Below are 14,767 nucleotides of genomic sequence, written 5' to 3'. Positions count from 1 at the left end.
TGTGCCTTAAGGATGGTCACAGACTGTTACTTCCATCAAGACATCTATTTCTGTTTCCTTTGAGTCTAGGATGGCCCCATGACTGTCCGATTGATAGAACTGAGTGGCAATGCGCCAGGTCCAGTCCTTGCCTTTAAAAAGACCAACAGCTTCTGCTTCTTCCCTTTCAGAACACATCCCCTGTGACTCTCTCAGAGCCCATCCGTCATGCTCCAAGAAGCCCAAACTACCCGGAGAGGCCACAGGAAGGCATTCACACTGATTGCCCCCGTCAAGGTTACGGCCAATAGTCAGCATCAGCCACTGTTGTGAGGGAGAACACCTTTGCTCTTCCAGCCCCGTCAAACCCTGTGAAGGGGGCAGCCTCAACCAACTCATGTGAAGCAGAAGAATCTCCCAGGTGAGCACAGTCAATCGACAGAATCACCAAATTTAGTGAAATGACTATTGGTTGGAGTCACTTTTTATTCTTATTTTTGCTACTGTGGTGGAAAATGAACACATCAACAACATACATGAATCCAACATTTTCGACATGTTCAAGTCACTGACACAGATTACATTCTTCCAGGTGTGCACCCGCTCTCCCTCTTTTTCCACAATATTATCCCGTCACTCACATGAACCCCAAACCCTCTAAGGAGTTGCTGTTGTCAAATTGGTTCCATATAGTTCCTTGAAAGTTGTTCTTTAAAAACAAACAAACAAATAAAAAAACAAAAAACATTGCCCGCAATGCTCCAGGCAAACATTCTTGATTAATTAAGCTAAATGGTTGGTTGGTTTGAAAAAGATGTCAGGGGCCCTTTCTCATTTAGTTTTAAAGATGATCTCAGAGCAATAGTTTGGGAGTGTTTATCTGACCTCTATGATTCAAGAAGGAGCCCTGGTGCCACAATGGTTACGCACGGGGCTGCTAACCACAAGGTCAGAAGTTCAAATCCACCAGCTGCTCGGGGGGGTGGGGACTCAGACGGGGCTTTCTACTCCTGTAAAGGATGGGCGTCTCTGAAACCCACGGGGGCAGTGGTACGAGTCGGCATCAACTTGAAGGCAGAAGCCTGCACGGCTCCAGAAAGGCTGAATTCCATGAGAATTTGAACTTTGGTTCTGCATCCCCTCCTCCCCAGGGGTCTTCCATAGACTCTTGGAGCAAGATGTTCGGTCATGGTAGCCAGCACCATCTAGTTCTTTCGGCCTCACGGCTATAGAAGGAGGACGTTGTTCGTGGTGGTAATAAACCACACATCCCATTTCCTCCTCTTTCTCCCTCTGTGGTTCCACTTCTTCCTCTGCTGCTGCGGGTGACAGAGACCGACTGTCTTTTGGATGGTCGCTTGCAAGCTTTGAAGACCCCAAGCACTACCCAAGAAACCAGGAGGTAAACCCACCACCAAGTTATGAGGCAGTGTTTGTTTGTTGGCTTTTTTTTTAACAGAGCAATGTATAACCGTTTGTGATATTTATACGTATTTGTAAACATTTGTTTCCTGGTTGGGGGTTTTGTGTGTTTGCTTTAGAAGATTAGCCTGTCTCCCCTGCCAAAGTGGGATCCCCAAACCTCAGCTCACTGTCCTTGTTAAGGAGCCTGAGAGGTGAGGATATATTTTACACATGGTTGGGGGGGAAAAAGAGAATATTTTTTCGGTGTGTGACTCATAAAAATTCTATGAAATTCAAATTGCAGTATCCATAACTACAGTTTAATTAGAACCCAGTGGTGTTCACTCATTTACATCGTGTCCACGGCTATTTTCAAGCTACAGTGACAGAGTGGAGTCGTTGTGACAGAGACTTATAAGGCCTCGAATATTTACTAACCGGCCCTTTACAGGAAAAGAAAAAAAAAAAGGTTAGCAGCCTCTGCTGTAGACTATTAAATATGCATCATTTATTTTGAACTTGAAAATAATTATTATGTTTCTGAGCATTGATTTACTTAGTCCACTAAGTCAATACAACCACTGCTGACTCTTTCACCTCACTTACTTGGTGAAAGGGTTGGAAGCTTTTAAGAAGTGTGAAAAATGCCTGAACGGTGGGCAAAAATCTAAAAAGTTATAGGAAGCGTTTGAGGAGAAAGCAGAATGAAATTCTACACTGCTGGAAGGAACAGAGGACTTTGAAGAAAGGAAGGGTTAAAAACGGGGCCCAGTTAGACGGACACCTTTGAGACCCACACAGACCTCGTTAGCCTGCCTCCTTCACTTCTGCCCACTGGCCTGCACTGGCCTATGTTCCAGGCCCCATTCCTCTCACTGGGAGGCTACCCCAGTCATCCCAGTGACCCCTCTCCACTCCACACCCTCCACTCTCCTTGCTACCTCTTCTACCAGTGCAGTCATAGGGCACTGAGTCAGACCAGCGCCTAGAGGGCTGCAGCCCCAACCAATATCACATGGAGCAGATGAACCTCCCAGCTGAGCACAATCCACCTCCACAAGCCTGAGATTGGATAACACCATGAAAGTTTCCCACGGATTTCATGCCCTTTCCTATCCCCCTTTGTCTTCCCAACTCCCATTTTCCACCTGGAAGTCACGACCTAGCTTGAAAACCTCTCCTCTTTGACATCTTCCCTCGTCCAGCCCCTGGGTGTGGACCAGCCTCTTGGTGCTCAACCAGCAACTGGACCTACTTGCCTCCGCATCCCCACGCAAAACACCTGCTGAATGAGGCTTCCTCCCACAGCCCTCACAGTGTCTGGGTGTCAGAAATCCCTAGTCTGACACAGGGAACGACGACACAAGGAGTGGACCGCATCCTACCAGCCAGGATGAAGGCTACAGAGATTCGTTTCCTCCCGGCAACCATCGGGCACATTCAGGACCAGCCCTCAGCTGCCCGCCCCCCCAACCCACCACCACCCTTGAGCATCCTCTCTCTGGCAGGGGCCCTGGCCAGGCAGGAGTGACAGACAGAGCCACCACCGGTTAACAAGCTGGGCACTGAAACCCAGCATCTGAGAGAACAAGAAGGCCATTCAGGGAGCAGGCCGGGTAGGCCTGCTGGCCAGGTGCATGATCTCACCATGTGGAAACCCAGCGGTCCTGCCAAAGGCCTCCCTAAGCCTTTGATGACCCAATGTGCGGAAGGCAACTCACAGGCCCCCAGGCCCCCGGGCCTTGGCTGACACCCCGCTCCATGGAGGAGTATTTGTGCCCCGAGGAGATGTCCAGAGAGAGGCCCCCAGGTGGTAGGACAGTGAAGGGTTGGAAGCGGGTAGGCAGGTTGTCCACGTGGGGAACAAGGGTAGGCCAGATGGGTATGAGCCCAGCCAAGCGTCCGATGCACCTGGCGGGCCAGCACAACCCTCCCTGAGGCATGGTCGGTCTCCTTCGGCCAAGTGGCTGTGCCATCGGGCAGCCACTCACTGCCCAGGTCCCTGGCCCTGACATACTGGCCCAGTGGGATGGGCTGTGGCTGAAGGATATGGCAGAGCCTGCGTCTGTTTTCTGGGATCTACCAGCTCTCCGGGTAAGGGATCTGGCCCTGGGAACCGCTGACTCCATCTTGGATCGAACCTGCCAGAACGCTGTGGCCTCAAGCTTGCCAGCGGCCCGACTTTTCCGTATGTTGACAGGGCACAGCTGGCCAGCCGTATAATTTAATCCTATTTACAAAGTACGAGTCAGAGGGCCCAAGCCTCCAGGCCACTCCTGGCTGGCCTCTCAGTGTGCCTCCTTGGCTCCTGCCATGAGGATGTGGCCTACAGGTGTCTGGGCCAGGGATCATGGGCCTCTTCTTGCACTCTGTGCCACGTCCAGCCGTGGCCCCTGGGCTGACAGCACAGGCCTAACAGGACAGCCGTGCCTGTGTGGCCCTCATGCCCCGAGGGTACTCCCCATGTCTTTGGGATGATCACCCAGCCCTGGCTAGAGGCCCCAGAAGCCCACACTTCTGACCCTGGCAACCTCGCTCAGCCTTGCCGACCACCCACTGTGCTTGGCTTCCCACCAGGATGTCTGGTGCCGCTCAGGTTCTCCTGCTCTGGCACGCCTGACTCCCTCCTCCCCAGCAGTGAGGGCCCCCCAGGAGCCAGCGCCAGACCCTTACAGATGGGTCTCCCACTCCCCGACACCAGCTACTCAAGATCAGAGGCTAGGTGGGAAGCAGCCCAAAGGAGCCCCCAGGGTAGTTGGCAAGGTGACTGGGCAGCCTGGCAGAAAGGCAGGTTGGCCACGGCGCTGGGCAGGGAGAGCAACATCAGTCCGTGAGGAGGCTTTTGACTTCTCTCGCCATCTTTTCCTCATCTGCAGGATAGGACTCTGAGGTCCCTGCCCATCTGAACTGGGGCGTCAGCCCTGGCAGGCCCTGGCCCTAGCCACGGCCCCAGCCCCAGCCCAGCACACGCGGTGCCCATCCATGTCTACTCCCTTGTCAGTTGCAGAGGTCTCCCATCCCCCTCGGGTGCCCCTGTGCTCCACCCCCAGATAACCCGGGCCTTCACCCCATCCCCTGGCTGCCTCTGGGCCCACTCCAGGATGCAGAATCTTCTCCTGAGCAGCCAGGCTTGCACACTGTTGGGAATCCTGCGTCCTCTGTCCTCAGCCTCTGGCCCCAAGGGCTGACCAGAACCAGGAATTGGAGCCCCAGGGCAGGCTATGGGCAGTACACTGGGCCCAGCTCCTTGGCCCCTATGTTCCAGGCCTTTTCAGCATCCGGCCTGTGTGTCCAAAGGCAAGCTGCCTTTCCTCACTGAGCCTCAGCTTCCTCATCTGTGAAACGGGCACTCTGGCCTGCTGGGCCTCCCCACTACCCCCAGGTGGTGCTAATTCACAACCTGAGAGTGGAGGGGCCAGTGCTGTGACCTAGTGGCCCTGAGACAGGAGCTCATCCCCGACTGGAAGCTCTGTGTAGAGACAACCCTGTCAGAGTGGCTGGCCGGTGGTGGTCCCCAACCCCCAGCCCCTATCCAGGGTCCTTCAGCTCACTGTCATGCAGTAAATGCTGACTTGTGGCGACCCTCAGGACAGGGTAGAAGCTGCCCCTGTGGGTTTCTGAGACTGTAACTCTTTATGGGAAGAGAAAGCCTCATCTTTCTCCAGCAGAGCTGCTGGTGGTTTTGAACCACTGACCTTGCGGTTGGCAGCCTATCACATACCCATGACATCACCAGGGCTTCATAGCTAGGCCCCTTGGTGGCCTGCTTTACCCTAAGCTACCCCCCAACAGGACTGTGAGATCCAGGTCCCCACCCCTCTTTCCATCCTGTTTCCTACCAGGGCTCCAGTTTTTACTTGGAATTCATGTCTTGGGGACGTTTGACACAGTTTATGGCGGGGCAGGAGGAAGCTGAATCAGCCATCAGACTCCTGAGGATTTTTCCAGGAGAGGCTGCTCCACTGAGTAGGATGCCCACACAGGAAGAGCAGGGACTGGCATGGTACAGAGGCCCAAGGCTGCACCCAGGGCTAACCCAAGGTCCTCAGTCACCTGGTCTGTCCTGCCGGTGGCTGGGTGGTGGCCGCTCGAGCAGAAATGGACACTTCTTATGCATCCACCACTCCCTGAGGAACTGCCTGGGGGTCTGAATAGCAGGTTTGGATCAGGCCATGAAAAGGAGAGGCACCTTCCTGGCCAGTTCAGAGAAAGCAGTAAACCAGGTCCTTCCATATCGCCTCCTGCTCTACTCCGGGCTTCCAGAGGCTCACAGTCTCCCCACTGCCCTGGAGACAGGAGCCAGGACAAAGGTCCATTCCCTGTGGCGTCCAGCCCTCCTGTCCCCATCACCTTCCAGGGGGACCCAGGACTGCTTTGTGGTTCAACAGATGGCCAGGCAAAGCATAGAGCTCCACCTGTACGGGAACCTGAAAACAGGAAAGACCTTGCTCTTCCAGGTAGGGGCTGCAGGTTGCTGTGTGCTTTGTAGCGGATGCTCTCGCCTATCCCAAGAGGACGTAGTGGGCACAGCCCCATGTCACAGAGGAGAACCCAGAGGCGGCTGAGTGGGCTGGCTGCCGAGCGCCCACAGAAAGTCCTGGAGCCGGAACTGTGCTGGAGTCCCCTGGGCATGCCATCCTGGGCCAGGGGCTTCGGCTGAAGGTAAATACGCCAGCCATAGAGGATGCCAGCCTGGGCTATGGCGCCTGGGCTCAGATCCCTGCTCTGTCCAGTTCTGGCTGTGTGAAGTGCAGTCAGTAATTCTCTGCGTGCCTCGCTCTCTGCAAGCCGAAACTCCCAGAAGCATTCAGCCAGTAATCGAGACACCTGGAATTCACGTGTAGTTCTGTCTGCTCCAAAGGTGAGTTTTTAACCCTGCGCTCCTGGCTGTGGGGGAGCCCTTGGGGAGGTCTTCAGGAAGCTTGGATGGGACGAGGCTGCTCAGCTGTCGGTAGATGGCGCTGTGGTGCTGCCGGGGTGGCTCTCTGCACTGTTTCAGGCTGGGCCCACACCTCCCATGCCTGTTAGGCCCTCTTACCTGGCCCTGATGGTTTTTCTAAGGAGCCTTATGAGGCCCAGATAGGTTAAGCCATTGTCCTTAAGTCACACAGCCCCAAGGGCCAGGATGCCTCCCCCACTTCCTGCCAAGAGGCCTCAGTTAAACTCTGCAAAATTTGATGGAAACCAGTCTCATCTCCCCATCCTCCTCAAGGCCCCCAGGCTGGACATTCTACCAAGCTTTGAAGTCCGAGCTAAGCCTCACATTAGGGCAGCCAGACCCAGCCTCTCCCTCCCAGGCCTGCCACTGGGGTGTGGGCCGAGAGAGAGGGGTATAAACCTATCTACGGTCCCGAGCCCTGCCACAGTCCCGAGGTCCTGTCTCCACACCCTCATCACTAGCAAGGCAGCAACTTACCACCTCACCCTAGTAACTGTCCTGGAGGGGAATCTGGGAATGTGTCCCCAAATTTGTCAGGGAGGTGGGAGAGACAAGACCAGAAGAAGGGGCCAGTGGAGAGTGGGAGGTTGGGGGGACTTCCTTAGGGTGACCCCTAGAGTCCTTCTGGCTGGGCCACATCACCCAGGCCAGGGGCTGGAGGGAGTTAAGGGGGCGCCCACAATGGGGCATGCTGACTCACAGCGACCCCCGTGGGTTTCCGAGAATAGAAGGGCCAGTCTTTCTCCCACGGAGTTGCTGGGCTTCAAACTGCCCTCCATGTGGTTCGAAGGCCAACGTGCCCACCACTCCAGCACCAGGGCTCCCTGCAGCGGGTGAGGTCCGTATCTTTCTGTGGCCATCCCCACCAAGCAGCCGCGAGCCAGACTTGCACAGCCCCAGTGAGAGGGCTCACTGTCCACCCAGCCGCCTGCCCTCACTTCTGAGCCGTCCAGGCACCCGGCTTCTACCTGTCCCTGCCTGCTCTGCTTCAGGACCAGTGGAAGCCACCCAGCCTTTCTGCCTGGAGCACGGATTTGAGGACATGCCAGCCAGCCCCACCCTGCCCCAGGGCCCAGGGGACACCAGTCCCAGCCTCCTCCCCACCCTACACCTGGTTTCTCCTTCTAGGACCTGGCTTGGTCCATCCTCGCCTCACTGCCCCCAACCGGAAGGGAACCAAGCAGGACCATGCCTACCCTTGATCCCTGGTCTGAGCACCACCAGCCACCCCATCACATGGCTAAAGGACCTCCCTTCTGGGTGAGTGGGTCCCGCAGCCCCAGTGGGGAGAGGGTGGGTGCACATTTCTGGGGCCCTAGCCTCAGTTATCCATGCAAACCAGGTGAGCTCAGGCCAAGGCCCAGAGCTGAGGAAACTGCCACCTGTGGCGATCCATCTTCAGTTGCTAGAATATCTCCCACACAGGGCAGTGGAGACTTTGAGCGGCCTGGAAGCGGCTCATTGGTGCCACCTTCCCACCCTCCACTCTCAACTGGCACCCGGGGCCATGCCATACCTGCCACCCGCAGGTACAGGTCTGCCTCTGCAGTGGAGCACACAGCTTAATCCCGGTGGCAGTGGTGGTGGCAGCTGGAGGGGAGAAGGCGGAGGAGAGAGGCTGGGCAGAGAGAGCAGGTGGAGGGGGCAGGGCAGGCCCCGGGCAGGCTTTTGGAAGCACCAGGTGCAGAAAGACAAAGGGCTGAGGTGGCAGGGCGATGGCAAGGCTCACAGTGGCGCCTGAACCAGCCCCCAGAGAGCTTGGCCCCACCAAGACCCACCCTGAGCTTGTGCACTGAGCCACAGAAAAAGTGGCTGGAGACAGTCTGTCTGTCATCAACTCGCCACGCTAAAAGACTGTCTGTCATCTATTCGCCACGCTCTCCTGGCCCCACCCACCCTGCCCATTTGAGGGGATTTAGGACTCAAGGTTGAGAGCTGACACATGGAGCGAGGCACACGAATGAATTCTGGGACATTCTCCACTCTCCTGAGGCGGCTCTCTCAGCCTCTTGTCTAGAATCCAGCCCTTCCCATATCTCAGGGCCTCCCACTCCACCCGCAGGGTGTTTGTCCGACATATTGTTTATGTAGCCGTCTTTCCTGCCATCAACGCATGGAGGTAGGCTTGATTTTAAAGGGAGCTTTTAGAAGAAACTATCAAACAACCTCCACCCCACCCCCACCCCCAATAACCCAACTCGCTGCCCGAGCTGCTTCCAACCCAGAGCCACCCTGTGGGACACAGCAGAACTGCCCCAGTGGGATCCCAAGACTTTTAAAAGAGAGTAAGTCAGTAGAGAGCTTCATCTTTCTCCCAAGGAATGGCTGGTGGTTTCGAACTGCTGACCTTGGGGTTAGTGGCCCAACGTGTAACCCACTATGCCACCAGGGATCCTTCACTACCAAAACATGTGATCAAAAATAAGTTAATAAGATTCTGATGAGAAAGGAGCCAAAGTCCTTGGTAATGCAATTGGAAAGCTAGTCCCACGTGCCATAGCAGAAGACAACCTGCCACGCATATGCCACGGGAACACGCCACGGCCGTGACAGTGGAAGACGCGCGGGCTGTAGCCTGCGCCTGGTGGCAGACAAGGACAGAGAACTGGCCAGAGAGGGTAAGGGACCTGGCGGCACCCAACAGCCTCTCTCCTTGCAAACCAAGAACCAAATAGACTCTCACCGAGTCGATCCCAACTCAGAGAGAAACTATGGGACAGGGTAGAATTAACGGCCCCTGTGAGTTTCCGACACTGTAACTCTTACAGGAGTAGAAAGCCTCGTCTTCCTCCCGTGGAATGGCTGGTGGTTTTGAACTGCTGACCGTGAAGTTATCGGCCCAATGTGTAACCACCAATGCCCAGGCCTCCTGCTCTCCCAGACCTCCTGCTCTCTCCCTGCAGTCGGGAGCAAATATTCCGGAAAGAGTCCCTCTCTGCATCCGCTCCCTGGAGGGCGAACCACTCACCCTCCTGCCTTTGTCTGAATTTCTGCCACTTGTTCTCCTGGCTGCAAAGCCCGGGTGGTGAACTAGATTGAACACTGCTACTAAGACAATGGTCGGTGGTTCAAATCCACCAGCTGCTCTTCGGGAGAAAGATGGCGGCAGTCGGCATCCATGCAGATGGACAGCCTTGGGAGGCCGGCGGAGCAGTTCTGTCCTGTCCTGAAGCGTTTCTGGATCTTAATCAACGGAGGGCTCACTCAGCTCACTGCTATCGAGTTGGTGCCAACTCATAGTGACCCTGTAGGATACAGTAGATCCATCCCTGTGGGTTTCCAAGACTGTGCCTCTTTACAGTAGAGAGCCCCATCTTTCTCCCTGGGAGCTGCTGGTGGTTTCCAACTGTTGACCTTGCAGTTAGCAGCCCAATGTATAACCACTGCCTCCAGGAAGCCTCCCAGGCTGGGTGGCTCCCACAGGACTCCTGGGCTTCTCCTGACCACCCTAAATGAACCTTTGGCATTTCTGATCACTCTACTCCTGCTACGCATAAAGTTTTCAGCGGCTCCCTCCTCCAGAGTGGGGAGCCCAGTCCTTCTTTGTTGCTTATTCTTGGTCTGGAAGCTCCGCTGAAATCTGGTCCGTTTGGGTGACATAGCTTCCAGTGTCGCAGCAATGCCCAAGCCACCACAGTCCGACACACTGACAGACAAGGAGATGACTTGAAGGCCAAGGGTCGCAGTCCCCCGCATGGATGACACTCAGTGTAAGGAAAACCCACATCCCCACGCCTGGATCAGTAGGAAACACCCGATAAACAGAGAAAAGGTGGAAGCTGTCAAGGATCTGCTCTTTCTTGGATCCACAGTCAGTGCTCGCAGAAGCAGCAGGCAAGCGATCGAAAGATGTGCGGCACGGGGTAAACCTGCAGCAGGAGACCGCTGTAGAGTATTGGAAACCAAGGCTGCTCTTTTGAGGACTCAGGTGCACCTGGCCCAAGGCAGGGTGGTTTCAGTCGCCTCATAGGCATGTGAACGTTGGACATTGAATAAGGAAGACCAAAGAGAATGGCCGCATTTGAATTGTGGTGCTGGAGAAGACTGTTGACCTGCACGGTGGCTGAAAGTACAAACCGATCTCTCTTGGCAGAAGGAGAGACAGAGCGCTCCCAAAGGGCAACGATGGTGAGACTTCATCTTACATACTCTGGATCCCTGGGGAGGGACATCGTGTTTGGTAAAGTGAGAGGAAGGCCCTCCGGGAGATGGATGGACACACTGGCTGCAGCCATGGACTCAGGCCTAGGACCAGCTGTGAGGATGGCGTAGGCCCGGGCGGCGGTGTGCTCTGCTGTGCACATGGTCGCTATGGGTCAGAACCGACTCGCTGGCACCTCACACAACAACCATTCCCACTGGGACCGCCTGGTCATGACCTGCATGGTCACAGGTCACTCCTTCTTCACCGGGGCCACTCACGAGTCCAAGACTCCCCATCTGCACCCCTGGATGTAAACTCAGGGAAGGTGGGGACGGCATGGGGGCAGGGGGGGCTGAAGGAGCATCCCTGTGAGGTCAGCGCCATGTGAGGTCATCTCTATTCTACAAATAAGGAAGTCCAGTCACAGCCACCTGCCCAGAGTCACACAGAGGGGCCAGAGTAGTGCGGTGGTGGGGAGGGGGTGCCACGGATAGACTCAGACCCTCAGCTCTGCAGCCGCCTTAAGCGCTCATCCACCTGAGGGCCGCTTCTCTCCAGCAGGCCCTTTGTCCGCCTCTGTGAGAGACCGAGAGCGACCACAGACACACGCGGATCCTCAGCCAGGCTGCCAGGCGCCACTCACAGCGAGAACAGAATTCCAACTAACCAACTGTGGCCACTGGAGCGTCCCCTCTGAGCCCCACCCTACGCCGTAACCACCATGGAGGCCTGGAATTCTATGGGGACAGTTCACTGCTCTCAGACTCAGTGGCCCAGTTGAAGATACTGTCAGTCTCCCCCACCCCACCCCCCCAGACTCACACACCCCACCACAGCCACTTCCTGGCGGTGAGAAGGAACAGTCTCTGTCCTTCAATATCAGAGACACTGTGTGGGGCCTCCCCACCAGCCTTGGCTGTCCTGTGGGGGGCACGCCCTCCTGAGGTCAGGAGAGGCTCCCCAGGAGTGTCCCTGCCCAGCGGGCTCCAGGCCTCTGGTGTCCTCCTTGGAATGGCCATCAAAGGACTGGGCCATTCTTGAGCCAGGGCCAGGAGGGATTCTGCCTCCAGAGTCAGCTTCACCAGGGTGGAAGGAATTCGGCATTTCCCTTAACAGCAGCCCTTGCCTGCCCCCTAGCCCCCGCCCCTCCGTGACTGACGTGGGCCCACTGTCCAAAGCCCCCAGCTGACGGATCCCAAGTGGAAAATGAAATGACCAGACTCAGGCATCTCGCTGGCCTCCTTCGCCTTAATGAGACCCAGCTGGCAGAGCAGCAGCGGGGATAGAGCCCATGCCCCTGAACCCGGCTCCCTGGGGATGTGCAGGCCGGCAACAGCTGCCTGGGCCTGCTGCCTGTCACCTCCCGGGAGACAGCTAGGGCCTCTGAGAATCCCGGGGGAGCCAGTTTGGCCGGCTCATGAGACAGGTCCCAGGGAAACCAACCATGGGCAGCCAACCTTTGGCACCGCCCAGCCTGGCAGGTCCATGAACTTAGGGCTCTGCCTGCCGGGGAGCTGGAGACCCCTGAGGTCTCAATGGCCACCAGAGTCCTGTTTGCACATAGGGAGCCAAAGACCCAGAAGGCTCGGGCAGATCCAGGTAGCCGTGGAGCCTGCACTGGTCACAGGTGCTGGCCAGAGGGCCTGGGCAGTTGGAGCTGGTTGTCTGGGGTTCTGCCAAAGCCAAACTGAACTGCCTTCAGGTCCATGCCGATTCATAGCGACCCTACAGGACAGGTGGGACTGCCCTGCGGGTTTCCAAGACTGACTCTTCGCGGCTGTAGAGAACCCTGCCTTTCTCCTGGGAGCTCCTGGTGGCTTCAAACTTGGGGCCTGGAGGTCAGCAGCCCAACCTGTAGCCCTGCCTCGGGAAACCACCAACCATAACCACTCACTGCTCCCAGGCATCACTGACTCATGGCAACCCCTCTGTCGGTTTCCGAGCCGGCGAAGCCCCGACTTTCCACTGCTGGAGGTTTCAAAGTGCCGACTATGCAGATCACAGCACATGCCTCTGAAAAGAAGGCCCCTTCCGCAGGCGCCCTCCAATTTCAGAATACCCATGAGACACGGTCCTACCTTTCCTAAGGTGAACAGGTGGCCCTGCTTCATGTCAGGGCCCAGAGACAAAGCGAGAGACACCTCACAGAGCAGGCAGGGCCGCGGGCCAAGCCTAAGCGGCTTCATCCAGGATCCCGAGTTCCAAAGTCCTACCAAGTAGTGGCTGTGACTGGCAGCCCAAGGTTTCACTTAGTGGCCCCCTTGTAGCCACCGCACTATCCGGGTGTCTTCTGGGCTTCCTGGAAGTCTTCAAGTGTTCCCCATTTCTCCAAGGATCTTCTGTGTGCCAGGTCCTATGCAGGGCACTGGGACAGGTAGAAAAACAAAAGTCAGCCAGATGCCTGCTCTCAGGGTCCTGGGGGAAAATCAATCTGTGACTTAGTGGTTTCTTAAAAGTATGGGAGGTGAGAGGGTGTGAAGGCCCGAGAAGGCCGTGCAGAACTGAGATGGGAGCTGCAGGCAGCGCCCGTCAAGAGTGGGTTCCAGGTAGAGGGAACAGCCCGTGCAAAGGCTCTGGGCAGGAGGGAATGAAGGAGGCTGTGGAGCCGTGACGCGGGCATCAGGGTGGCCAGCAGCAGTGCTAGTACATCTGGGAAGGTGGCTCCAGTTCAGGGCTCAGGATGACCAGTGGCGCATCCACCAAGGTTCCCACTCTTCCCAGTTTCTCATCTGACTTCCAGAAGTTTGGCCCAACCCAGGAAAGGGACCAGAGGAGGCCGCAGGAGAGCCCACGGGAGGGACGAGACAAGCTGGTTGGTCTTCGGAGAACTGAATGGAGCAGCCTGGAGGCTGAGGGGGTGGAGCTCAGCTCTGGGGCAGCTAAGGCCACAGATGAGGATCAGATGGGTGTGGGGTTGAAGGGCAGAGAGAAGAGGCCGCAAGTAAGCCGTGATATGGAAGCACCAAGGGAGCCAACCGCTAGACTCATGGAACTCAAAGCCCAACCACCTCGAGAAGAGCAGACCCACGGCCACGAGGTCGGTGCCGACTCATCGTGACCCTCTAGGACAGGGTGGACCTGCCCTGTCCGTTTCTGAGACCGTAACTGTTTACAGGAGGAGACAGCCCTGTCTTTCTCCTTCGGTGTGGCTGGAGGTTGTACACTGTTGACCTTGCAGTTAGCAGCCCATTGAGTAACCACTCACCCCCTAGAGAACCCCCTGCATCTATTTCTCTAGGCCTATGAGACCAGATGGACCACTCCCATGCCTGTGGCCCATCCTCACTCCCTCACCCCCCACCAGGACTACCGGGGATGCTGTCAGACTTCTCGGGAGCCTTGCAGCGGAGGATGGAAGAGAAGAACAAATCCACCACCCGGCTCTCCCTTCCCACCAAGTGTGGCGCACCCCCTGCCCCCACACCGGGCCACTCCTGCATCCTGGCAGAGCCAGGCCTCTGCAGGGTGGGCAGGCCTGCTCTCCCAGGGGCAGGGCTGCCGTGGGGCCCCCAGGCATGCAGGTACCGGCAGTCACATTGGCTCCTGCCTAGCTCTAGCCTCCTTGTGTGGGGCTCAAACAAGTCTGGCGGGTTCCTAAGCAGCCCAGTCAGAGCTCAGCCTGCACTCTGGCTTCTGGTTTTCTAAGAAAGGCAAACTCTTGGAGAACAAGAGGGAAGAAAGCCCAGGGTGGAGGGAAGAGGGCTTTCCAACGCTCCTCCTCTCCCTCTGTCTACCCCTGACCTTGTCCTTGGGCCTAAGTCAGGAAGCTTCAGGTCAATGGTGGTCCTCCCCCACCACGTCCCTCAGATGGAGCAAGGGGTGACAAGGAAGGGGAGGAGGAAGGAGGAGGAAGACCTGGCTGTCAAGCTTGGACTATCAAAAGCCAGGTGTGGTCCCCTGCGGAGCTGACTTTCCTGGGCCTCCTCTCCTCTCTGATTCATAGGTTTTGAATTCTCGCCCCTCAGTCTCCATGCCACCACGTGACCCTCAGTGTGTCCTGTGGTGGTGGCTTGCATGTTGCTGCAATGCGGGAAACTCGGCCATCAGCATCTCACCAGCAGGGTCACCCGAGGTGGACAGGCCCCGGTGGAGCTTACAGATGCAAACGGACTAGAAAGGAGCACTTGGAGGCCCACGTCTGACAACCCCGGCCGGTGGCAACGTTGGGTGTCTCACCGTCTGGAATTGGGGTAGAAGATGGGGTCCTTGGGTTGGAAGGTGCTCAAACTCGGCCGTAGGAAGAGCTGCGTCCTCAAAGCAGAGTTGGTCTTCAGGACCTGAATGGAGTGACCGTTCAAGGC

This window comes from Tenrec ecaudatus, chromosome 12 (assembly GCF_050624435.1).
Source record: "Tenrec ecaudatus isolate mTenEca1 chromosome 12, mTenEca1.hap1, whole genome shotgun sequence".
In the NCBI taxonomy this organism is placed as follows: Eukaryota; Metazoa; Chordata; class Mammalia; order Afrosoricida; family Tenrecidae; genus Tenrec; species Tenrec ecaudatus.
The sequence above is the reverse complement of the archived record's forward strand: the minus strand, read 5'-3'. Positions refer to the sequence as shown.